The sequence below is a fragment of the Neofelis nebulosa genome, chromosome 10 (assembly GCF_028018385.1).
Source record: "Neofelis nebulosa isolate mNeoNeb1 chromosome 10, mNeoNeb1.pri, whole genome shotgun sequence".
NCBI classification, from domain to species: domain Eukaryota; kingdom Metazoa; phylum Chordata; class Mammalia; order Carnivora; family Felidae; genus Neofelis; species Neofelis nebulosa.
The window spans coordinates 64,258,849-64,285,094 of NC_080791.1; the positions used below are offsets into that span (position 1 = coordinate 64,258,849).

The window sequence follows — 26,246 nt, forward strand, 5'->3', positions numbered from 1 at the left end:
TCAGGGGTGTTGTTAACGGTTGCCGTACACATCGACTGATTCTTTATTTTCCTTTGATAATATTGCCCCCTATTTTTATTTTGAGGTTTCTGTGAAAATCTAATGAGATCCATTATGTTCACCCAACTTGGGGGGTTGGGGGTGGAAAGAAGAACAAACTAAGAAAATCGTGTCCAAGCAGTATTTCATTAAAAAGCCAGAATGTGGAACCCTCACTAATGTCAACTGGTACTGAATTAGAATGAAATAATTTATTAGAAGATGTACATATAAGATAATGATTAAATATAGTTTCTAAGGGAAAACTTCAAAATAATGAGCAAGATTAAATATTAGTCTTATTAAAAATTTCACAGATAGTCAAAAGAGAGTTAACCTTAGAGCACTAGATTTTTATGAATAGACGTTAGGATGATGATGCACAATGGGATTAATTTTTAAAAATTAATGATAATTGCAATCAGGAAATAGTCTTCTAAGGAATGAGTGGCATATTGGTTGCACAATATGTGAAGATAATTTGCATTTGCTTCAGTGACATTTGAGGGCTTCTTCATAAATATTTTATTTAAACAAGTGTGTTTTCATCTCTGTGGGATTCTTCTACATGGACCAGTGAGTGGTTTAGTCATGAGGTAATTATCAAGAGGGAAAAACAAAAGCAAACTGTGGTAAAGGCATCACAGGCTGTCCTGTGGCCAGCTGCCTCTTTCAGAATAAACAATCAAAAGCACAAACTTTTTGATGTGGGCTAACGTCTCAAGGAGAAATTAAGCTGACACCTAAGGGAAATCACCTAAAATGCCCTGTTCTGTATAGAGCATAGACTTTTCTTTCATGGTGAAAGCATATCGGCACGTTTGTGTTTGTGTGTGCACATGTGCTTTCTTGTATGCTTGGCCTAAAAAAATTTGTAATCCCTCCTGACTGAGTTACTTGAAGGACCAGACAAGTTTACTTGCTAAAGTGTAGAGAGAAAGGGGAGGAGCTTAGAGAGAGGCATAAGTGGGAGAGCAATCTCACTTTTAAATGGATTAATATGGAGGGTGCTTTTTTACTTTCTAAATGAAACCACAATTTAAGCCATAATGTGCATCACAACCTTTTCTTTTCAGTGTTCTGTTGGGGTTAGTTCTAGGAATGACTTTAAACCAAAGCAAACCCTTAATGACTAGGTTTTGCAGATCTCCTTGAAATATTCATGTGTCCTCGTGCGTGTATTTTATCACACAAAAACTTTTATATCAATATTGATGGAACTGCACCTGAAGGGGGGAAAAAACTCAGCCAGGAAATCAAGATGACAAAGTGGGATAAAGAAAGAGCTTTAGAGTCAGAATCTGATCTTGCTCTTACTAGCTTTATGACTTTGAGCAACATATTTAACTCTTCACTTTATTCATCTATTAAAACGGGCGTGGAAGGCTTCATGGGAGCACCATGCCCAGACTAAGTGCTAGATTTTGGTGGTCCTGGTATTTATCTGTTCATGCTTCTTCTCAGCTGTGATCCATGGGCATGCATGTGTTTTACCCATTTCTAATCACTCATAGACAGAAGTTTCCATTCTACTTTTTCTGTATGCTTAGCATTTTATCACTGCTCGTATGTCCCTAGGTGGATCTCTGTGTCTTAGTTTCCTCATCAGTAAAATGGATTACCAGTGTTCGGATAAAATATAGAATGCCCAGTTCAATTTGAATTTCAGATAAACAATGGGTAGTATTGCATGGGATAGACTTATACTATACCTGTCATTTATCTGAAATTCAAATTGAACTGTACCCCTTATATTTTTATTTGCTAACTCTGGAAACCCTATTATAGTATTTATCTCACAACACGTGTGAAATACTTACCATAGTACCTGGCAAATAATAAATGTTCAATATAGTAACCATTATTACTATTATATTTTTCCATGTTGAACAGTCATTATTGTGCAATTTTTTTTTTTTAATTTTTTTTTTTTTATTATTTTATTTTTGGGACAGAGAGAGACAGAGCATGAACGGGGGAGGGGCAGAGAGAGAGGGAGACACAGAATCGGAAACAGGCTCCAGGCTCTGAGCCATCGGCCCAGAGCCTGACGCGGGGCTCGAACTCACGGACCGCGAGATCGTGACCTGGCTGAAGTCGGACGCTTAACCGACTGCGCCACCCAGGCGCCCCGATTGTGCAATTTTAATGATGACTATATATATTCCGAAGAATAGGTAAATCTTTTTCACTTGACCATGCTTTTTGGCCATTTCTAGCTTCTAATTTTTCATTACTATAAATACTATTTTGTATCTATAATATCCTACTCCCTTTTGGGAGATTTTCTTCTCCCTTTTACTGCTCTAGTCAATGCAAAGGAAACTATGTTGAGGCCCCAGGGCCCTGGGGCTTTGGCAGGAGGACACCCTGACAGCAAAAGGAGAGCTGGTGGAGGGGCCTCATTAGACCTTCTTCTTGGGGTGCAGGCTGTGGGGGTGGCTGCACTTCTTATGGCAGTCCAGTACAGTATCTGATTCTTGCAGATACAACTCTTACAGTTGTATTCCTGGGCCAGCTGGTGGAGGGAAGTCTCAGTGATGCCATCCTGCAGGCGATGCAGTAAGTATGGGGTGGACTCTTTCTGAATATTGTAGTCTGAGAGAGTGTGGCATTCTCCAGCTGTTTGCCCACAAAAACCAGATGCTGCTGGTCAGGTGGGATGCCCTCCTCGTCTTGGATTTTGACTTCAACATTCCCAGTGCCGTCATTGGGTTCAACCTCTAGGATGATGGTCTTGCCTGTCAGGGTCTTCGCAAAGGTCTGCATGTCTACATCTGCCACAAGACTGCGACCACTGACCGGCTCGGCTATGTCCTTAAAGAGGAAGAAGTGGAATATTTCTTAATGATAAATTATCAACAGTGAGTTCAGATTGTTTTCCTGTAAATTTTCCACCTTAAAAATAAAATCTTCCAGTTATTTTACCAGCAAAAGATGGGCTTATTCAGGAAAGAATTGCCACATGGGACAAACAACCTGTGGCAAAACCATGGGAAATCTGGAGAACAAAGGTACACCTTTTTAGGGAGAAAAGGGATAAATTGGGAAAGCTGTCATAAACTAAAAGTCCATTGGAGTAAACTGGTGGCTTCTCATTGGCTGAGCTGTTGAGTGGGGTGGGGATAAGAAACCATGTCTTCCCCAGGTGGGATAGTAAAGTAGCATCCATGTGCAAGATCAAGTCCATCTCTTCCTGTTGGATCTGCAGTGGTAGGGCATGGGAGCTCCCCTTCCCAAACCTCCTGACTCCATTTTAGTAAGGTTTTCCATTATTTTCACAAGATCTATGCCAACTATCCCTGCTACATAGCAAACCCACTAGCGTTAGATGGTAATAATGTGAAGAAAAACCTGCTAATTTAACAGGTTTTAAGTGGCTGCCCAGTTGTCGTTTCATTTATATTTTTTTGTTGGTGTTGGTGCAATTGAGTATTTTCAGTGTTTTAAACCTACTTCTGTTTCTTATGTGAATTTTCTGTGTTTGATCTCTATCATGTGGCAGTTTATTTTTTGAGAATCTTAATGTTTTTCCTACTAACTTGCATTAGTTAGAATATAAATATTCTGTCAGATCAGCTCACAGAAGGATTAGTTCACTGTTCAGTGAATGAGCTCTCCTTGTCTGACTACAGTTAATCATTATACTAGACCGATTTTTGAAATTTGAAGGGTGCATCAACAAATTGGGATTCACTGTAATATTCTTTTTTGGGGGAAGGAGGTAAGGTTTAATTGAACAATGTTGAGAATTTAGAGTGTCTCACTTTCTGCCCATAATGGTAAAGAAAAAAATCGACAAACTGTAACATTCTTTCCAATGCAAAGTACTGCCTTTATTTATGTGAAATATGAAAAAAATTGTGATGTAACTTGGATCTCTTTTTCTGTATGTTTTCTCTCCCTCTTTCCAACTCGTCTTCCCCTTCCAGCAATTATGAAAACTTTACTCTAGCTACACTGACCAGAACACTCTTTTTTAATTATAATTAAGTTAAATTAAGAAAACATTGGAGTGCCTCGTAATTGCCAGGTACTCGGTTAGGCATCAGTAATTCAAAGATACATTAGACATGGTTACTGCCCCTATGGCTTTGAGATAAAACAATAATTGCAATTAATAAAATGAAGACAGGAAGGGAGATATATATGGGAAACAGTGCAAAGAAAAGAGGAGAGAAGTAATTAGCTGGCTTGAGTGGATCTGCAGAGGATTCCTAGAGAGGTTAATTCTTGGGTGGAGCACTTTGCCTGGAATGTGTGGGTGGGAAGGACATTCTAGGAATTTATAAAGGTCCTACATCAGGAGGAAATGGAACTTTGGTAATAATAGTAAGTAGAGTATGTGTTGGGACTGTTGAGGGAGGAGTCTGTTCTAGTAAACACTGGTCAGATTGTATGCCATTGTCAAAGTCCCACTGAGGACTTGGGCTAGAACACTCTGATGAGGAAATCTTAAAACAAGTATAATTTACTGTGATGGGTCTAGAGGACTCATTCTCAGCAAAGTACTCTGGGAGATTTCAGGATGGCAAGGTTCTGTGAGTGCCCATCTCTAGTCTCTTTGGTTGCTCATGGGAAATAAGCTCAAGTTGGTGGTGATGCTGCTTTTTTTGTCAAAGGTAAGGTCTTGACAGATTGGAGTCACTAAATGATAGATCCCTTGTTTTAGATACCCAATCATGTCACCCTGAAACCCAGGTATAATTACCTCACATAATTGTACAAACTGCCTTTAACAAATTTAGTCATCTGGTTCAAACATCTGGTTCCAGATATCATTTCAGAGTATGCCAACAGTGACATCTTGCTTCCTTGCCTGGTTATTTAATAATGAAAAAGCAACGTGTTCAGTTACATTGCGACCACACAGTATGTGGATATACACAGTCTGTTTTCTCTGATGTTATAGGGCCCATGAGGGAGTAAGCATGGCAGACCTGCTTAGTGCTCACCAAGCCATGCTGTGGAGATGGTTATTTATTCTGAATACAGGAGCTGCCAGGTAGTGGGCACAATTTGTTAAAATAATTGAATTGGGGGCACCTGGGTAGCTCAGTCGGTTAAGCATCCAACTTCGGCTCAGGTCATGATCTCAAGGCTCGTGGGTTCCAGCTCGCGTCTGGCTCTGCGCTGACAGCTTGGAGCCTGGAGCCTGCTTCGGATTCTGTGTCTCCCTCTCTCTCTACTCCTCCCCCTCTCACTCTCTGTCTCTTTGTCTCTCAAAAATGAATAAACATTAAAAAATATATATTTTAAAATAATTGAATTGAACGCCCTTAGGTGGGTCATACACTTTCCACTTTTTTTATCCTCCCTTACCCCCTCCCCACACACATAAACTTTACTCATTACATTTATAGGATATGCCTGACTACTGAAGACATTTCAGTTTGCATCACCTATAATACTGCAGACCTGCTGAAGGGTTTTAAGCTGAAAATTAAGGTGAGCAGATTTATCTTCTAATTATATCACTCTGGAGACAGGATGGAGGTTGATTGGAGAGATCATGATTGGAAATGCCATTTACTTACTCATCAAATGATTACTGAGCATCCCCTATGTGCAAGGCTCTGTTCTAGGTATGGTATATAGCTAGATATGTAGATACAGTATTGTGTATATAGTAGGGAACCAAACAAAATAAAAAGCTTTCCCTCATGGCACTTACGTGTTCCTGAGAGGAAAATTATACTACATAAATAAGTTAACTAATTACATAGTATGTTAGATGGTAATAAGTGCTAAGGAGAAAAATAAAACATGGAAAGAGAATAGGTATGGGGACCAAAATGGCATCACTGAGAAGCTGATATGTGAGCAAAGGTTAGAAGGAGGTGATGGGAGTAAGGCATGCACACGTCAGGGGAAGAGCATTCCAGGCAGGTTTAAAGGTTCTGAATCAGGCACATGCTAGGTATTAGCCCAGGGCAAGAGAGAAAGACATAGGCTGGAAAGTGATGGCAGGGTGATCACAAGGCCCTATTAGCCATTGTAATGAATACGACTTTTACTCAGAGTAAAATGGGAAGTCATTGAAAAGTTTTAAAGCAGAGCAGTGTAATATCTGACTTAGGAATAGAAAGGATTAGTCTGATAAGACTGTAGAAGAGTGAGGGTAGAGTCAGGGAAAACAGTTATTTGACTGCTATCATAATTTATGTGAGAGATAATGGTGGCTTGGACCAGAGTGATGGCAGTGGAGGTGGTGAGAAATAGTCAGATTCCAGGTGGCTTGAAGGTAGAGCTGATAGGAGTTACCAATGGATGGATGTAGGGTATGAAAGACAGAGAGGAATCCAAATGACTCCCAAGATTTTGGCCTGAGCAAGGGAATAGAGTTGTAGGGGAAGTAAGTTTGAGGGGAATGATTAAGGGCTCAGTTTTGAATGTGTAAAGTTGGAAATGCTTATTGGTGAGTCAAGTGGGGCTACAGATTAGTAAGTTGGATATATAAGCCTGGAGTTGGAAAAAGATGGCCTGACTGGAGATATAAATATAAGAATTGTAGGTATAGAGATGATATTTTAAATGACTCTGGCTGAGATGATCTAGGAAGACAGGAGAGAAGAGGACCACTAGTTCTGGAGGTCTCCATCCAACACTAGGAGGATGGAGAGAAGTCGAGGAACCAGCCAAAGAAGACTAATAAAGAGGGACCAGAAAATCCAAGAGTATTGACCTGAAAGCCAAAATGAAAAGCCAAGGAAAAGGTATATCAAAGAGGAGGGCATAAAAGTCATTTCAGGGCTACCATTAGGTTAAGTAGACGACCACTGCAGTTAGTAGTGTAGGGGTCATTAGAAATGAAGTTGATAAGCAGTTTTGGTGAAGAGGAGGGAATAAGAGCCTGATTGGTGTAGCCTTAAGAGGAATTGACTGGCAAAAGTAGTAGTTGGTGAGGGAAGTAAGATCAAGGGGTTTTTGTTTTTTGTTCTAAATTAATGTGATGGGAATGATCTAGTGGAGAGCAAAAATACATGATGTAGGACAAAACAGGAGAATTGTTGAAGCAGCATTCTTTTTTTTTTTAAGTTTATTCATTTATTTTGAGAGAAAGCACGTGCGTGAGCATGAGTGAGATAGGGGCAGGAGGAGGGAGAGAGAGAGAGAGAGAGAGAGAGAGAGAGAGAGAGAACCTAACTCGGGGCTCCATCCCATGAACTGTGAGATCATGACCTGAGCCGAAATCAAGAGTCAGATGCTTAACCAACTGAGCCACTGGAACAGTATCCTTGAGCGGCTATTGGGATATCTTTACTAGGTGCTCAAGGATGAAGTCTAGCCTGCAGATATACATCTAGGAGCCATCAGCATAGAGATTATATGTAAAGCTAAGACATTAGATGAATTTACCAAGGAAGGAATGAAGATTAAAAAGAAGAAGTCAAACTACTAGTTAGAGGTTAGTAAGATGAGCAGGAACCGACAAAAGAGACTGAGAAGGAACAGCAAGTACTGTGGGAGAAAAATCAGGAGTATGGTGGCCTGGAAGTACAGAAAGTATTCCTGGAAGGAGGGAGTGATCTTTTAAGTGAAATGCAGCTGATAGATCAAGATGAGAACCAAGCACTGGTTGCATTTAGCAACGTGGAGCTTCATTGATGACCTTGAACTGAGGGATTCTGAAGGAGTTGTGGGCAAGTGGAGTTCATGAAGAAAAGTTGGAGAACATACCCTACATTTTTGAGTTTTATAGTAAAAGAAAAGGAAGGAGAAAATAAGTCAATAGATGTTTTTTAAATAAAGGAGAAAGTGATTACAAATTCGTTTGCTAGAGAGAAGTTAAAAAGGATGCAGAGGATGTGTCCTCAGGCAGAGGAAACAAAAGCAAAAATAACCTGTTAGGACTCTAACAAAATAAAAGGCTTTTGCACAGTAAAGGAAACCATCAACAAAACAAAAATGGAACCTACTAAATGGGAGAAGATATTTGCATTTGATATATCTGATATTGATATTGATTGATATTTTGATATATCCAAAGTAGCTGAAGAACTTATGCAACTCAACACCAAAATATCAAACAAAAACAAAACTGAAAAAATCCACCATAATCTGATTAAAATGAGCACAGAGGGCCTGAATAGCTATTTTTCCTAAGAAGACATACAGATGGCAAACAGACACATGGAAAGTTACTCAATATCACTCATCATAAGGGAAATGCAAATCAAAAGCACAATGAGATATCACCTTACACCACCTGTCAGAATGGATAAAATCAATAAGGTAAGAAACAACAAGTGTTGGTGAGAATGTGGAGAGAAAGGAACCTTCGTACACTGCTGGTAGGAGTGCAAGCTGGTGCAGCCACTCTGGAAAACAGTATGGAGGTTCCTCAAAAAATTAAAATCAGAATTATTATGTGATCTGATAATTCAAATGCTTGGTATTTACTCAAAGAAAACAAAACAACTTAGTTCAAAAAGATATATGCACCCTTATGTTTATTGCAGCATTATTTATAATAGCCAAGATATGGAAGCAACCCAAGTATCCATTCATGGATGAATGCATAAAGAAGGCATACACACACACACACACACACACACACACACACACACACAGAAATATTACTCAGCCATAAAAATCTTACCATTTGCAACATAGATGCAACATAGATCTAGATGCAAATCTTACCATTGGAGATGGTATGCAATTGCATTGCATGGATGCAAATCTTACCATTTGCAACATGGATCTAGAGGGTATAATGCCAAGGGAAATAAGTCAGTCAGAGAAAGACAAATACCATGTGATTTCATTCATATGTGGAATTTGAGGGGAAAAAAACATAAATTAACAAAGAAAAAAGAAACAAAAAAAAAAAAACCATAGTGTTAAATATAGAGAACAAACTGGTGGTTACCAAAGGGGAGATGGGTAGGGGGATGGATGAAATAGATAAGGAGGATCAAAAGTACACTTACCATGATGAACACTGAGTAACACAGAGAATTGTTGAATCATATTGTACACCTGAAACTAATATAACAGTGTATGCAAATTATACTTCAATTTAAAAAAAAGAGATAAAATGATTTAGGGGATTGTATTACCTGAGTGCTGTGCTTGAGTAGGTGGGTTTTTCAACAGTTCATTCATTGTCAGCGAGTCAGGAGTCCAGGTGGGCAGATATGGTTTGGAGATCATATAGAAGTTTGTCTTCTGATTGCTCTCTCATTCTTAGTGAAAAAGGAGGTAGCAAAGTTATCAGCTGAGAGTGAGGATGGGGTGGGAGGTTATGGAGGTTTGAAAACTGGAGAGGTATAAATGATAGTCCAGAAGAAGGGAGAGTAAATGGATCAGGGAAGTACAACGTACTTGCCAGGTGATGTTATGGGCCCACTTGAAGTTCATGACCATGAATTTGATGTGATACCCACCACCTTAAGCATGAATGTTTTCTCCACCACGTGCACCTGTGTTTGTGCAGGCATGAAGAAACAGGAGTTACGTTTAAGCAAGGTCATGCTGATATATGACAATGAGAGAGTGGCAAAAGAGTTGAGGGTATAAAGAATGGAGGAACTGGGGCAATTGACTCTGGAATCTCATCTGAGTAAGGAGGGGAGAGTAGACATGCAGGGGCAGGAAAGAGATTAGAGGCTTAGAGGATTGTGTGGGATGATTATTGGGAGCACAGTGAAGAGGAGGGACTGCAGTTGTTGTTATTAACCAGCTCTGCGATGTGACTGTGGAATGAGGCCCTAAGGTAGGGTGAAGGACAAGTTATAGACGGAGACAGGGGCAAGAAGACAAAGACCGTGGTTTGGGAAATATTGAATTAACCACACGTTAAGACAAAAGTAGTATTGGAGAGAGTGACACCAAGCCAGGAATGGGAGGAAGTGGGGAAATGGACTGTGGAATATAGATGTCTGTGACAGGGATGGGTATGTGTAGGGTAGTGGTGCAGTCAGGCAATATGAGATTCAAAGCTGGGGGATTTTGCAGAACACCAGAAGTAGTATTAGACTATTAGTATTTAGGCAAAAGAGTTAAAGGAATGTTTTAAGGCAATGGAGTTGGAGAAGAGGGGATTGATATAAAACATATCTAAGAGGTAAAAATAATCCGTATACTGATATGGAGTAGAGGGATCCTAATTTTCCAATTTTTGGCATAAGTGCCTGGAAGGATGGTCATGTGACTTATTGTTTACTACAGTAAGTTGAGTACGGTTTATGCAAAAAAAAAAAAAAGATTAATTTTAAATGTGTTAAGTTTGAGGATGTATGGAAATCTGATGCAGACATCCAGGTCTGTTGACTGGTGGACCATTGGGAAGAAGTTACTAGAAATCAGGAAGGGTGAGAGATGGTTGAACACTAAGGTCCCTTCCAACTTGAAGGGTTTGGGAAAATGATTCTCAGTTCCAGCTATGCATCAGAATCAATTGGGAAACTTATTTTTTTGTTGTTGTTTATTTTTGAGAAAGAGAGAGTGGGGAGGGGCAAAGAGAGAGGGAGACCCAGAATCTGAAGCAGGCTCCAGGCTCTGAGCTGTCAGCACAGAACCCATGAGCAGTGAGATCATGACCTGACCCAAAGTTGGCCGCTTAACCAACTGAGCCACCCAGGTGCCCCTCAACTGGGGAACTTTTGAAGACATACTGCCCTGTTCCCTGACTGATTAAATCAGAATCTTCAGGTGTGATGCCTAAAGTGTCTCTATGCATGAGTCTGGTGTGCATCCAGGGTTGCAAATGACATGCATTTATGGCCTTTATGGATTGAAATTACTTTTTACAGCCCCATTGTCAAAATAAATGCTTTAACCATCTGTATAAAACTGTTATAATATATTAGGCAAGGAAATCCAAGCATGAAAATGCTCTTACTATCTATCATTGATTCTTTTTTTTTTTAAACCACAGTGGGAGTTACTCAAATTATTAGTACAGCTGCTGTTGGCACAACTAATAATAAATTCTGCAGAAAATTTTGCTGTAGAACGTGACTGTAGCACCCTGGCACGAACTAAAATCATGGTCTTCTTTTTTGTTAGACATGTGATATGATTGTCATTTATTTTTAATTTAGGATAACCATACTGTAAATAAGCTCTGTAAGAAACTCTAACTAGGCCGTGAGCTTAGAGAAGACACGATTGCTTGATTCCTATACTCTACCATTTGTTCTTGCCGATACGTTCACTTCCTATGAGGAAAAACTCTGGAAATAAAGAAAGAGGTATAAATGGGGGACCACATTCGAACCACTTTTAACACTTGACACTGAAAATCTCAGGTGCAACATATTTTCAATTGTGATTTTTTCAAATAATATGGAAGTCCACTGATGGCATAGCTGGGCCAGCTCTGAATGCTTCCCAAATTATTTCAGAAGGAATGAGAAAACTGTTGTTTGCTATTCTTTAATCTGTTCCACCATGACTGCTACTTTAGATTTAATATCACTGTAATATACCAAATTTATAGGTCATCCTTCTCCTGGGGCTTTTAAAGTGCTTTGTGTCTATTACTTTAATTTTGGAAGGAGCTAAAACTCATCATGTTATGGAATTTATTTCAGAGAGTATACAGCAAGAGCTACAAAATCTCCCAGAGTGTTTCTTTTTTCCTTCCACATGCTGTTGGGAGAAGCATCCATTGATTGTAACTCCACACTGCTTTAGAGACCATTTATGGGTGGATTACTGTAGGCTTTTCTGGGGGGAAATCTAATCCCCAGAGGTTCAGTTTGAGAGGATCCACTCTGCAGGCCGATAAAGATTTAAATCACAGCTTTTTTTCCCCATTACATTGGTTTTTTTGATCTTTTAATTTTTATATTGTATTATATGTCAATGGCTCAATCATAGCTGTCTTCCCAGTGCCTCAGTATGTGGGAACTGGGAAGTTAAATTGGACAGATTCACAAAACAAGGGCCCTATAGCATATTCCTTTATAATAAAAAGAGATATTTTAGGGCTTGCAGTCACAGCACTAAAGGACAGTCATCAGATTTGATTCAGGGAATGGAGGGAGAAATGGGTGTTAAATAGTGGCCTTAATAATGCAGCTTAGAACATGGGGAAATGTCAGAGGAGGATCGAGTTGGATGTACACTACCTGATTTTTTAAATGCTCAGGAAATGGTTTCATTTAATGTTTTAAAATAACATGTGCAAAATATCTGTGGATTTTATATTTATCTGCTCTTTTTTCTAAGGCCTCATGCTAATTAAACTAACATTCCTGTATAATAAGCATACTGAATGTGACATAAAAGTCATCAAATAAGACTTATTTTAGGTTGGTAATAGTGCTATAAACAATGAAGACCACTCATTAACTTAATGAATCAAGTAGTATTCAAGTGTATGCAGGTAAGTTTGTTCAAACTTCCAAGTTAGAAACATCAGAATTATGATTGGAGACCATCATACTTCACCAATAATGACACATCAGTAGACAGTAAGTAGATAGAAATAATATTGCTAAAAGTTTGATTCATAAATACCTATGGATTTTCTAGTCACCAAAAGAGAGAAAATGTTCATGGAACATTTAAAAAAAATGGTTCAGTACCATATAAAGGGAACTGATCAGTCCATAAAAAGGGAACATTAATTCCAAAAGATCAAAGTTGTAGAGGCCACATTTACTAACCATAATGCAGTAAAACTATCAATGGGTGAATAACAGGTAACAACAACACCAGGAGCCTAAACTCCTGAAAACTGAACTCTTTTTTAGAGATCTCTTTAGTTAAAAAATCAGAAATGGAAACTAAAATTCTAGACATTGAAAATACTGTGGAAATGAAAGTACATATATTAAAACTATAGAGTGCAGTCAAAGCTATATTTAGATGAAAATTCATAGCTTTCATTAATTCTAGTAAATAGAGTGATAGAAAATGAATACACCAAGCATTAAACTTAAAAACCCCCAAAATGTAGGAGCAAAGCGTTAGTAAAACCAAAAGAAAACATTCATGTATTAGAAAGTGAAAAATCAAACACACAAACAAAAGTGGTATTAATAAACAAAACTGAGATATGCTTTTTTTTTTTTGAAATTTACATAAGTAAATATTTTGTTGTTCTGACCAAGAAAAAAAAATGAGAAAACAAATACAGAGTAAAAAGAATGAGAAAAAGGATTTAATGACAGATATAGAAGAGATTAAAAAACATAAGAAAATTCCATATATGCCAATGATGTGGAAATACAAATTGAGTAGAAGTTATAAAACATCTCAGAGGAAGTATAGAAATATTTAGAAGACGCTGAATGGTGGACAAAGAATATTTGCCACACAAATTTATAGGCCCACATATTTGTATAGGTCAAGTCTATCAAAATGTCAAGTAATCCATCATCTTCTTCTTTGTTGGAACCATAATAGTCTTTGCAAATTTGTTTTAAATTCTCATTGCAAAACATTTTACATGAGCACAAGAATTAGATAAAGGTCACTACCACTTTCATTGTCCAGAAAGAGTCACTGTTACTTCTTTTTACAGAAGTGAAATTGCTAGATTTAAGCTTATGCACTTTGAATATTCAATACAAAACTATCAAGTTGTCCTCTGGGAAGAATTAACAATTCACATAATGTTAAAACTATTCCATAGCATAGGGGCACCTGGGTGGCTCAGTTGGTTCACCTCAGAGCCTGGAGCATGCTTAGGATTCTGTGTCTCCCTCTCTCTCTGCCCCTCTCCTAGTCATGCTCTGTTTCTTTCTCTCTCTCTCAAAAATGAATAAACATTAAAAAAATTTAAAAAAAAACCCTATTCCATAGCATAGAAAAGATATAGAAAGCATTCCAGTTCACTTTATGAGCCTGATATCAAATCTAACGAAGACAATAAGAAGAAAGATCTTTAAATTAATTAATTAATTAATTATTTTTGAGAGAGAGAGAGAGAGAGAGCAAGCCGGGGAGGGTTAGAGAGAGGGGGATAGAGAGAGAATCCCAAGCAGACTCCTCAATCTCAGCACAGAGCCTGATGTGGGCCTCGAACCCACAAACAGTGAGATCATGACCTGAGCCGAAATCACAAGTCATTTGCTTAACCGACTGAGCCACCCAGGTGCCCCAAGAAAAAAGAACTTTATGCACATTAAAAAAAAAAAAACTCAATTAAGCACATAAATGCCCAAGTTGTATGTTAAGTAATAGTAGAATAAATATAGCTTCTTAATGATATACTGTGACCCAGTGGAATTTTCTACTGGGTGTTTACTTTGAGGATATAAGAATGGGAAAGCACTAGGAAACCTATCATTCATTGTGTGAATAGGTTTTGGGGTGTGTGTGTGTGGGTGTATATGTGTGTATAAAATACATAAAGTTATTTAAGTTTATTTTTGAGAGAGAGAGGAGAGCATTAGTGGGGGAGGGGCAGAGAGAAGGAGAGAGAGAACCCCAAGCAGGTTCCTTACTGTCACCACAGAGTCCGACACGGGGCTCGATCCCTCAAACTCTGAGATCATGACCTAAGCTGAAATCAAGAGTCGGGTGCTTAACTGACTGAGCCACCCAGGTGCTCCTAAAATTATTTAAGTTTTGATAATGTTTACACAAAAGTAACATAAACTTTTCCTATTTTTTCTCAGTCTCCATCCATTCCTTCATTAAAAAAAAAAAACTTCACTGAGGCATATTTTACATTTTCTACAATTCAGCCACTTTTAAGTGTACAATTTAGTGATTATTTAGTAAATTTATGAAGTTCTGCAAACATCATTATCAATCATTTTAGAATGTTTTCATTGTTCCAGTTAAATCCTCATGTCCATTCACCATTACCTGGTTCCAGAAGACCTCTACTTTCTGTCTCTATCAATTTGCCTTTTCTGGATTTCAAATAAATGGAATCCTGCAATATTTGATATCACTTTTGTGACTGGATTCTTTCACTTAGCCTACTTTTTTTGAGATCCAGCCATGTTGTACAATGTGTCATCAATTCTTTTTTATTACTGGTTACTATTTCATTATATGGATATACCACATTTTATTTATCCATTCGCCAGTTCATGGACGTTTGGGTTGTTTACAGTTTGGAGCTACTATGAATAATTGATACTAAGAACATTTAGGTGCAAGTCTTTGCTTAGATGTATGTTTTCATTCCTCTTGGGTGCATACCCAGAAGTAGAATTGCGGGGTCATATGATGACTCTACATTAGCATTTTGTGGAATTGCTAAACTGTTTTCCGAAATGGCTGCACTATTTTACATTTGCATCAGTGGTGTGTGCGGGTTCCCATTTCTCCACATTCTCAGCAACGTTTGTCATTATCTTTGTTATGATAGCCATTCTAGTGTGTGACATGGTGCCTTATTCACAATACATGATAGGTTTTTAGAGAAACAAACAAACATAATCACGTCAGATGATGCCATAACAATTATATGATAAAATTCAATATTATTCTTTGTTAATACCTGAGGGGAAAAAAGCTGCTATCCTAATATTAGGTATGATGATGACAACAATGGTATTAACAATTACATTATAACTAGTAACAATAATAATATTGATGAGACATAATAGAACTTGAGACCAGGTATTACTCTAAGCTTTTTATATAATAACTCATTTATGGGGCGCCTGAGTGGCTCCGTCGGTTGAGCGACCGACTTGGGCTGAGGTCATGATCTCGCGGTTTGTGAGTTCGAGCCCCGCGTTGGGCTCTGTGCTGACAGCTCAGAGCCTGGAGGAGCCTGCTTTGGATTCTGTGTCTCCCTCTCTCTCTGCCGCTCCCCTGCTCACTCTCTGTCTCTCTCTGTCTCTCAGTAACAAAAACGTTAAAAAATTTTTTATAATAGCTCATTTAACACAGCCACCTTGGGGTAGGTTCTAGTGTTATCTCCATTTTACAGAAGAGGAAGCCAAAGTGTCGCATAAGTGATGTGTCTGCCTCCACACAGCCAGTTAAGTCTTGGAGCTGGAATTGGAATGTAGCCATTCTGGATGCAGAGTCCACCCCATCAAACTTTACAATGTAACATGGAGAATCTCATTTCATCTGGGCCCTCAGTGCCTCCTGGTAGTTCTTACTTGTCATCTGGCTTCTTCCTTGCCCTTTTCTCCCTCCTCTCAAGCTCCACCTCTACCCTCAACTTCCCACTTCTCAGAGAAAATAAAGACTATGCAAAAAACCAGACAAACCTGATAGAACAGAAATAGAGTAACATGGCATTATTGTATTTAGTAAACATCGCATTTCAAATCATTGGGGTGGGGGGATGGATTATTCAGTAAATAGTGTTGAGAAAAACACCGTATTTCTGCTCTATACTCCAAATTTGTCATGTATTTTAAATTTTCTAAAAAGTAAAACTGTTAAAATTTTAAAGGAAATTGTAAGGTAACCTATAATTAGGATTCTCTACATGTGACAGGAAAACATTAATAACAGTGGCTTAAACACAGAAGGTACGTTTTTAAAGTTCTTTCACATAAATATACCTAGAAATAGGCTTCCTAGATCTGAGAGGCTCCAGGTAGTCATGAGACCCACCTTCCTTCTGTCTTTCTATTTTGCTTTCTTTAGTGCATGGCTTATAGCTCAAAGTCACCACATGGGGTAAAATGGCTTCTGGAATTCCAGTACTCACATTTACATTCCTGGGAGAGACAAAAGAGTCCACCTCCAGCTCCAGACTGCTCTTCCTCAGTAACCTTTTTGGAAGTCCCTGTCAACAGTTGTGCTCTTATCTCTTGATCAGAATTTAGTCCCACGGCCATAACCAAAGTTGGGAAATGTAGTCTTTTGTTTTGACATATTGTCAAGACAAATTCCAAGTGCAATTTAAGTTTTATTGTTTTGGGGAAAAGGAAAAAATAGATTTTGGGTGGCAAATACCAGTTTCAGGAATAACTTAGGTAGCTGAAGCCTTCCTTGCATGACCCCCAAAGCCAATAACCATAAAAGACAAGCTTAACAGATTTTGGCAAGCACAATAGCAGCAGCGTTTTCTTTTGCAAAAGTCGTTATAAACAAAATGATGGCAAATCACAAAATGAGACAGAATAATTGCAGTGAATGACATATAATTAATATTCTCAAAATGTAAACAGATATACTAATTAGTAACTTGATTGCCTGTGCCTTTTGGAAGTAACTTATCAATTCTTTAGTTCTTCTGTAGATGTATATTATAGACTAAACAAAATTTAATCTTCTGTTTACTTTAAAAAAAAACATGACCTTTTAGCACGGGGAAACATTTTTTTGTTTTGGGTGTTTTTCTCTTCCCTTCAAGGGCACGTACTAGGCTTATCTGTTCAATGCTATCCTCTATTAATACATGTACATTGCTGGGCTGTTTGATTTAGGACAGATCCAGCTAGATTACCTGAATGCTCAATTAACTGCTATGGTGAGAATCATCTGCTTTCAGATTGATAAGAAGATCAAATCAGTAGCCATTCTTAGTTCAGTGCTTCATCAGCAGTGAATTAAAGTCAAACCATTAGCGGTCATTTTTCTAAATACTAATCATTGAATTCAAATCCTAGAAAAAGCCTTGCATGTTTTTAATAGTTATTATAGATTGGAATGTTTTGTTTTGTTTTTTTTTTTTTTTTAAATTATTTTTTTTAACGTTTATTTATTTTTGAGACAGAGAGAGACAGAGCATGAGGTCGGGGGAGGGCCAGAGAGAGAGGGAGACACAGAATCGGAAGCAGGCTCCAGTCTCTGAGCCATCAGCCCAGAGCCCGACGCGGGGCTCGAACTCACAGACCGCGAGATCATGACCTGAGCCGAAGTCGGCCGCTTAACCGACTGAGCCACCCAGGCGCCCCTAGATTGGAATGTTTTTAACTGAGTTCAGGACTGAGCGACATTGGGAGGGGATACTGTTTCTGGCCAGATTACTTAGACAACAATAATTCTTCACAGCTTTCTGTTAATATCTTCTGATTAACAAGCAAGTTGGAGCCAACTGATTTCGGCTGTTTGGTATCCTTGGTAACCACTGTTAGATGATGAATTGAATCAGTCAAAATTAATTTCTTGTGAAAATGTGCTTCCATGAGGAACTATTGACTTTGATGTTTAGATGCACAAGAAATATGTATATGTGTGTATATATGTGTGTGGGGTGTGTATGTGTGTGTGTGTGTGCATATATGTATATGTTTGCATGTGTATATATCTCATCAGATGTAAAGAATATTTGTAGATAAAAGTGTGCAAAGCCTAGTAAATTCAAAAAGCAGGGAAGATGAGGGAAGGCTGCAAGGGCTCTGCTTTTAAGGATTTGCTTCTACCTGGAGAGGGACGACTTAAAATGAAGGAACCAGAGGCATAATAGCCACTGTATGAGCTTTTGTTCAGCTACAGGAGTAAGTAGCCTTCTTTCCTTTGCATCTGTGACTGCTGTCATGACAAAGCTATTTTATTGTTATAGAAGTTTGGAAAAAGAGAACAGTTCTTTTTCCAATATAAAATAATGCAATATATATTTTAGCTCCAAGCCCATTTTAAATGTCAATTTAGGAAGCATTTTCCTTTGGTCCTGGTGGGTGCCTTAGCTGAGGCCCATATCTGTTGCAAACCATGCATTTCTAGAAATGTGCATTTTGGAGGGTATTGTTAGGACATGAAGACACATGTGGTGTGTCTGTGTAGCATGGGCCAGGATTGCTGGTTGGTGTGATAGCAGCACTCTCACACCCCACATTTGGAGCCTGTAGCAGACATGACCCAGGTCCCTTTAGGCCATGCATTTCCCTAGAGGGAGCTGGGGAGGAATGCATGGTCCTGGTATCAGTTCCATATAAGATTTTGACAAATGCTGACTTCATGACAGTCTGCTTGCTCTCAAAGGAGCTGTAAGAAAGGAAGGAAGAAAAGCAGGAGCTGAGCTATAACAAGGTAAATCACAGTTTCATTTATAAGATTTGCTGCTTAGGATTTTTTTTTACCATAAAATCTGCCTTTGTTCTATAGTTAAATACTTTCTAAATGAAACACTTTCAGGGAATAACACATATTCTAGGCAGTCCATGTACATCCTTTATTTTTGCTTTCTTTTTTACTTCTTCCATAAATCATTCTTCTTGTTCTCCACTCATCTCTGGTGTCTTACTCCATTATTTTTTCTCTCCTTTTTCTTCATCTTATTCCCCCTTACTTAATTTTATCCTCCAAATTTGTTATTGGCTCTTTTCTGCTACTCTTCATAAATGAGGATGTAATGTAATCTGGCTATTCGTGTGTTGGATGCTGTCCTTGGTGCTGGAGTTATTGTGACTGAAAAAGGCATGATCCTTGTCCTCAAAGAAATGAATTATCTTCTAGTGGAGGAAATAGAGAAGTAAACAGGCCATTACAATTAGTGCCATAAGGGAAAATGTGGTGTGTTATGGAAGCACATGGGAAGGGCACCTAACTCAAACTTGCCAAGAGTGGTGTCAAAAAAACAGCATCTCCAGACAAGAAGTAAATAAACTTTGATATGTTATGGAAGTGTGAGCTCAAGCAAAGCATTCAGAAGAAGAGTTTTTAGTAAAGAAAACAAAGGCTAGAATACTTGAAGTAGGGAGTGATCTTAGGGAGCCTGAAAGAGTTTAGGGTTGATGGAGTTGAATTTGGGAGTTGGAGTGGGGATGTTTATGTGATGAGAGAGAAAGAAAGTAAAATAGGGGTCTTGTGGGCTATGTTAAGAATTTGAATTTTATCCTGGGGTGCCTGAGTGGCTGAGTTGGTTAAGCGTCTGACCCTTGATTTTGGCTCAGTTCATGATCTCACAGTTTTGTGAGTTTGAGCCCCACATTGGGCTCTGTGCTGACAGTGTAGAGCCTGCTTGGGATTCATTCTCTCTCTCCCTCTCTCTCCCTCTCTTTCTTTCTGTCCTTCTGCTCACACTATCTCTGTCTCTCAAAAAAAATTTTTTTTTAATTATAAAAAAGGAATTTGAATTTTATCCTAATGGTAATGGTGATCTATTTTATGATAGAATCCATAGGGCATGGAGTACAGTAGGGGGAGAGGTATAAAGGAAGTCTGAGGTTTCTGAATTAGGCAGCTAGGTCATACAGAATGCACAAGAAGGAGCAAGTTGAGGGAATGAGAGAGACTGAGTTGAGTTTTAGAAATGTATGTTTGTGGTATATAGTTAATACAAGTTGTAAACATGGGTCTGAAATGAAAAAGCAATTGCAAATCTTATTTTGAAATCTTGGTAGTGATTGCGTTTGTTATTGCCAAAAGTTTCCTTGCTTTTTTTTTTTTTTTTTGCATGATTCTGGTCCTTCTGCTTGTCTTTATATTTTGGTGAGCATAGTTGGGCAATGATGCGTCAATTATATGTATCCAAGTGAGATCAAAATGTGAGAACATAGTTGTGGTGGAAGAGAGAATCCAGTATGCATTTTCTTGTGAAGGCAATTCAAACAAAATAGTGTTCAGCCTCTGGTATTATAGGAGTTGCCTACAGGAACTTGGAGATTGGCTTCTTTCCAAGAAGCAGAAGAGCCATTCTAAGTGAGTCCCATGGCCAGAAACATGGACTGATGGTGGTCCCAAGGGAAGTGTATGAATGAGAGTTTGGGGGTAGGTGATAAGGTCTTTTCCTGTCTAAACTCAACCTTCAAGATGAGAGGTATTTCTAATCAGCTAATTTCATTTAAGAAACAACCATGGTTATGTTATTGCTGAATTTATCTAAACATTTGGGTCTATTTTTATTTCCGGCTTCTATGCCCTTCAAGATGAAGTCCTATGGTAAATTTATTGCCTGCTGAGCTGTGTATAGCTGCCTTTGATTAGTCAGAGCCTGATACCTCCTTTGCTTCCAGTGCTTCTCTTTTGCTTCTGATATTTCATAATTTGTTGACCATATCTATGTTTCTTTAATTTACACCAGTCATGATTGTATTATCTTTGGTCATACTTCTGTAAGTTCATATTTTCTTGATGTTGTCGGTTTGTGTGGTTGGTTTTTTCCCAAACAGATAGGTTTTCGTTTCCATCACTACTCAAGTTTTCCCTTCTGCACCTCTCACATCCCACCTGGTCCATGGAACTGGACCTGACCTTGAACTCTGGGGCTGATGCCTTATGGTATAAATGGAAGAGTGAGGAGTTTTCCCTTAGGGGTTGCAGCATCGCACATAAGGCCACCTTCTCAGGAAACCCAGCATGGGCTTCCCAACCACCTCTTCATGGCCAGGCCCCTTGGTTGAGCAACATCATTTGTTATGTTTTGCTTACAGTGTCTCCCATTACACCCAATCCTTAATACAGATTTGGGGGGACTTTGTAAAGGTTCTTGCAATGCACTGGAGTGAGGAAAACTAGGTGATTTAACCACTCTATCCTGGCTCTGTAAAGTCCAGGTCAAGGCCTGGAATTAGTTCTTTGGAGGCAGGGCTGCACAAAACCATCTGGAAAAGTAGTCATGGCCTCTGCTCCAGTTTAGGGCGTGCCCCTTGCCTGCCAGTACTGGCCTGGCTCATTTCTCCAGACTTGATAGACTCTGGACTCTACCAGTGTAGATGTTCTCTCTGTTGGCTGTCCCCTCTCCATATGACCTCTCTCTCTTCACAGCCACACTCTCATAAGATGCCTTATATTTGCTGGGTTTCCTTCTTATCTTCTTCAAACCCCTGTCATCCAATTTCTACCCGCCCCACTCCTCTGGGGCTGCTCTCACCACAGTCATCAAGGACCTGCTAATTGCTAATCCCAGTGGCCACACTGCAGTTATCGGAATGCTGTTTCTTTGGACATGGTGAACACTGCTTCCTACCCTCTTGCATTTTGCCACACTGAGTCCCACTCTTCTTTTTCTCCTTCATAGGTTCTTTCTCTTTCTATTTTCCCCTTAGCTGTTGGTATTTCTTAATGAACTAGCTTGGCCACTGCTTTTCTCACTTTGCATTTTTCCCAAAGTCGTCCCCTCCTCTCTCGAGATTCCGCAGCCTCCAATGCACCCCTAGTTCCAAATACACTTATAGCACAGACTCTGCTGAGCATCAGCCCTGTGTATTTTATTGTCTTGGATGTCTCCATCTGGATAGATGAAAGTCCCCTCAAATTCAACATGTCCAAAACTGGAGTCATCATTTTGGCCTTTACCCTGATGCTCTTTTGCCTGGAATATGCTTCCCACTGGTCCCTCAGGGCTCACTGCTCTCTTATTTGAGTCTCTCTGCTCAGTCAGCATCTTCTCAGAAAGGTCCCATATCTACCTATTTCTTCTCTGGCTTTTTTTTTTTCCTTGAGTGCACATATATCTGAATTAATATGATAGAATTACTTTTACTTGTTTAGTGTTTTCCTCCCCCAATTAGAATGTAAGCTCTCTTCAAAACAGATGAAAATAAGGGAAGGGAAACAAAAATAATATAAAAACAGGGAGGGGACAACGGGAGGGGTTGTGGGAGGGGGGATGGGCTAAATGGGCAAGGGGCACTAAGGAATCTACTCCTGAAATCATTGTTGCACTATATGCTAACTAATTTGGATGTAAATTAAAAAAAAATAGAAATATTGGAAAAAAATTTATAGTTAACATTAAGAGCAATTAAAAAGTTTTGAATGAAATAAAAAAAAAAGAATGTAAGCTCTCTTTATCTGTCTAGTTCACTATTATATTTATAGGACCTGGGCCAATTTCTAGAACATGGTAGGTACCCAAATACTGAGTGAATGAATAAATCATCCCCTTGCTCCCAGACTTACTTCCATACTTTTTTATCTTGATGGCCGACACCATGCCCATCCCTAGTCACTCAAATCAGAAACCAGGATGTCATTCCAGAAAGTTCTGTCACCGTTACTTCTGTCGTCCCTGCCATCCTTTATCCAACAGTCACAAATTCCATCTAAATTGATCTCATAATTATTTCTCAAATCTGTCTTCCAGCGCCCTTTCTTCGACTATCACCTTGTTTCAGGCCTCACTCCCCTCTTGTATTACTAGAGCACCTAATGTGCTTCCTGCCTCTGTTATAAACCACCTAAATTGAGCCTCCACAGAAGCTGGAGTGATCTTTCTGAAAAGCAGATCTGACCCTGCTGCTTTCTTTTGTAAAACTCTTCATTGGTTCCAATCAGCTACAGGATCAAGTTCAAGCTCCTTAGCATGGCATGTCAGAGATGAATCCAGTCACACAACATGCCATCACTTGCTTTACACTAACAGCAGAGTGTGCCATGCAGTTTCTTGCCCCCCTACTTAAACTGTCCTCTTAGCCTGAAATGACTCTCCTCACCCTCCTGCCCCCTCCCTTTTAGTGGATCTTCCTTATCCTTCTGTTAACACTCAGCTTTGGGTCTCTTTCACGTGAATTCTCTGTGCTCTTCTCCCTCTCACTGTAACTACACTTAAAACACTATCTGTCCATGTATCTGCCCTCTTCATTTGATTGAGAATGCTTTGATGGAAAGACTGTGTGTTATTCATCTTTCTATTCCCCTCATCTAATCCAGTTACTGAAGCATAATAAGTACTTGATGAATACTTGAATAGATGAAAGAGCGAATGAATAACCTGTCAAGATGGGTGTTTCTGGCTGAAGTCTGGTCATTGTCATCAAGTTATGGCACAGAATTGCATTTTTAAAACCTGCAAATGGGAATTCCTTGTGTGCTTTATGCTACAGAACATTCTCTTTATATTTGTCAGAAAATACCATGTCTTAACCTTGCCTGTTGTCTTATTAAGACCCCAAATCAATAATAACCAAACAGAAAAAAGGGCCACTGGAAGATTATATCAATTGGTTTCTGTGTCTTATGAATCTGAAGGTTTTTCTCAAACAAGAATAAAAGGACATTTTTTTTGCAATAGTTAAGTAATTATGTTGTTATTATAACATGTATTATGTCAGCCACATGGACATTATGGCTTAGTGGACAATTTTCTTAAGGATTTAAGGTATGCTTAGCTGAAAGTTACTATTCCTTCCCCCAGAGTACATACTGGATTTGAGTTTTCAACACAAAAACAAATGTTTCTGTTGCAGAATTTTATCATCAACTTGGTTGGAATTCATGCCCAGAATTTTTTGAGTTGAACAGTTCTGTCTCAGTGGCATGTAGAGATTCACCAAGAAAGGAACTGTGCCAATGATACTGTAAACTTGTTAAAAGCTATGAAAGCTGCACATTACTTAAATGGCAGAGGAAAGTCAGTCCTAAACTGAGGTAAGCACTTAGATCTGCGCAGTGGTTTTAAAATTCTGTTTTAGTGAGCCTTGAGGGTTTTTTTTTAACGTTTATCTATTTTTGAGAGAGAGAGAGAGAGAGAGCGCGCGCGCGCACGCGCGCGCGCGCATGAGTGGGGGAGGGGCAGAGAGAGAGGGAGACACAGGCTCTGAAGCAGGCTCCAAGCTCTGAGCTGTCAGCACAGAGCCCGATGCGGGGCTCGAACTCACAAGCCGTGAGATCATGACCTGAGCTGAAGTTGGACGCTTCACTGACTGAGTGCCAGTGGTGTGCTAGTAAGCGGTGAGATCCTGCAACATAGTCTTGGCCACACTTGGACCTAAGGGGTGAAACTGAAGCTGCCCTTCATTCCCACTGCACCAAAGCAGCAACACTGGTATCTGGTGTATAGAGGGTGGTTCTTTAACATATTTCCTTTGATACTCTACTTGGGTCGATTTGGCTGAAGAAAGCTGGACTTGTACTTTATAACTTAGAAAAAAATTTTCAGTGAATAGAACTAGGTATAATTTCATGTAGTTGGATTCTAAATAGCTCAAGAGAACTGGAAAACATAGAGGATCTTCTAGATTCTCACATTCTAACTTTTTTTTAAAGTTTATTTATTTATTTTGAGAGAGAGAGAGAGAGAGAGAGAGAGAGAGAGAGAGGAAGCTCATGCACAAGCAAGGGAGGGGCAGAGAGAGGGAGACACAGAATCCTAAGCAGGCTCCACACTGTCAGCACAGAGCCCAACGCCAGGCTTGAACTCAACAAACTGTGAGATCATGACCTCAGCTGAGATCAAGAATCGGACACTTAACTGACGGAGCCACCCAGGTGCCCCTCACATTCTAACTTTAAAAGTAGAGAAGAGGTAGAAGACCCTATCATTTTAGAAACTAGGGCCAATGAGCACAAATTTTAAGAGTTTTGACACCCAAATGAAGAGGCCAGGCAAATATAATCCAGGGATTTTAAGGAGGCATATGCCATCAAGTATTTCCAGGAATGCTGGTGGCAAGAATGAATTGGTATTTTGGAAACATCCAAAGAATAATGTGAAATGTATTATTTTAATTTATGTTCAAACCAAGAAAGAAGACCTCTTCCTGCCTGGGGAGAGGGAGTAATAACAGATGCCAGGAGACACCCAATAGAGGCAGGAGCAATGCCAGCAGATAGAGCTGGGCAGATGGCCCGGTCCTCACGGTGGAGGATGTGTGGAATCGAGAAATTCAATGTTTGTGAGCTTGGTGTCCATCTCTGGCAAAGTCCAAAGCCAATTTAGCAGATGGTTTGTGAGCACCTAGAAAAGAAAAGGTGTCCCAGAATGGCTTGTTAAAACCAAGTCGTAGTAATCTTCCTGTGTGTCCTTTCTTGATAGAATCACTCTGGATTTCAGCAAGATTTTTCATGAGGCTGCTTAGGATACCCAACACAAGTTCTTTTTTCACTGAGAACAAATAAATTGAGTTGGGGAAACGGTATGTAAGGTGAGGCTCATATCAGCTGAAGAGAAAAGCCAGAGAGGCAGGAAGATATTTCCTTGTGGCCAGTTTGATGGAGCCAGTTAGAATCTGCTTGAGCAAGGAGTGGGGAACTCAGATAAGCTACTGTCTGTGTTCAGAGTGTCCCACAGTACTGCATTTCTCAAACGGTGAACCGTGAGCCACTGCCTTCAGAGATACTTGGGAATGTTTATTTAAATGTAGATTGTAATGACCCAGCAATAGCACTGCTGGGAATTTACCCAAGGGATACAGGAGTGCTGATGCATAGGGGCACGTGTACCCCAATGTTTATAGCAGCACTTTCAACAATCGTCAAATTATGGAAAGAGCCTAAATGTCCATCAACTGGTGAATGGGTAAAGGAGATGTGGTTTATATATACAATGGAATACTACTTGACAATGAGAAAGAATGAAATCTGGCCATTTGCAGCAACGTGGATGGAACTGGGGTATTATGCTAAGTGAAATAAGTCAGTCAGAGAAAGATAGATACCATATGTTTTCACTAATATGCAGATCTTGAGAAACTTGACAGAAGACCATGGGGGAG

At 39.3% G+C, this 26,246-nt stretch overlaps 1 protein-coding gene and 1 pseudogene across 3 annotated transcripts in view; one reads left to right on the plus strand and one right to left on the minus strand.

The window, feature by feature from the left end:
* The window catches only part of SYT9 (synaptotagmin 9), a 196,051-nt gene that overhangs the window by 5,287 nt on the left and 164,518 nt on the right, over nucleotides 1-26,246 (plus strand). The gene's annotated exons all lie outside the window — the stretch shown is intronic.
* On the minus strand, nucleotides 2,445-2,814 carry LOC131487417 (ubiquitin-like; annotated as a pseudogene).